Source organism: Eimeria mitis, genomic scaffold, assembly GCF_000499745.2.
Source record: "Eimeria mitis Houghton genomic scaffold, Emh_scaff1730, whole genome shotgun sequence".
Classification (NCBI taxonomy): domain Eukaryota; phylum Apicomplexa; class Conoidasida; order Eucoccidiorida; family Eimeriidae; genus Eimeria; species Eimeria mitis.
The window spans coordinates 2,018-2,447 of NW_013570047.1; the positions used below are offsets into that span (position 1 = coordinate 2,018).

The window sequence follows — 430 nt, forward strand, 5'->3', positions numbered from 1 at the left end:
TTGAGGGTTTAGGGTTTTCGAGGGTTTAAGGTTTTAGAGGGTTTAGGGTTTTCGAGGGTTTAGGGTTTTAGAGGGTTTAGGGTTTTGGAGGGTTTTGAGGGTTTAGGGTTTTAGAGGGTTTAGGGTTTTGGAGGGTTTTGAGGGTTTAGGGTTTTAGAAGCTAACCCACACTGGAAAGTTAGAGCCAGAAAATTCCAGTGAGGGTTTAGGGTTTTGAGGGTTTAGGGTTTTCGAGGGTTTAGGGTTTTCGAGGGTTTAGGGTTTTCGAGGGTTTAGGGTTTTAGAGGGTTTTGAGAGTTTAGGGTTTTAGAAGCTAAACCACACTGGAAAGTTCGAGCCAGAAAATTCCAGTGAGGGTTTAGGGTTTAGGGTTTAGGGTTTTCGAGGGTTTAGGGTTTTCGAGGGTTTAGGGTTTTCGAGGGTTTAGGGT

The 430-nt window shown here is 44.2% G+C and overlaps 1 protein-coding gene across 1 annotated transcript in view; it reads left to right on the plus strand.

Annotated features, from left to right (window-relative positions):
• Window positions 1-430, plus strand: part of EMH_0042540 (uncharacterized protein) — a gene marked incomplete at both ends in the record, with an annotated part of 2,762 nt that overhangs the window by 1,050 nt on the left and 1,282 nt on the right. The gene's annotated exons all lie outside the window — the stretch shown is intronic.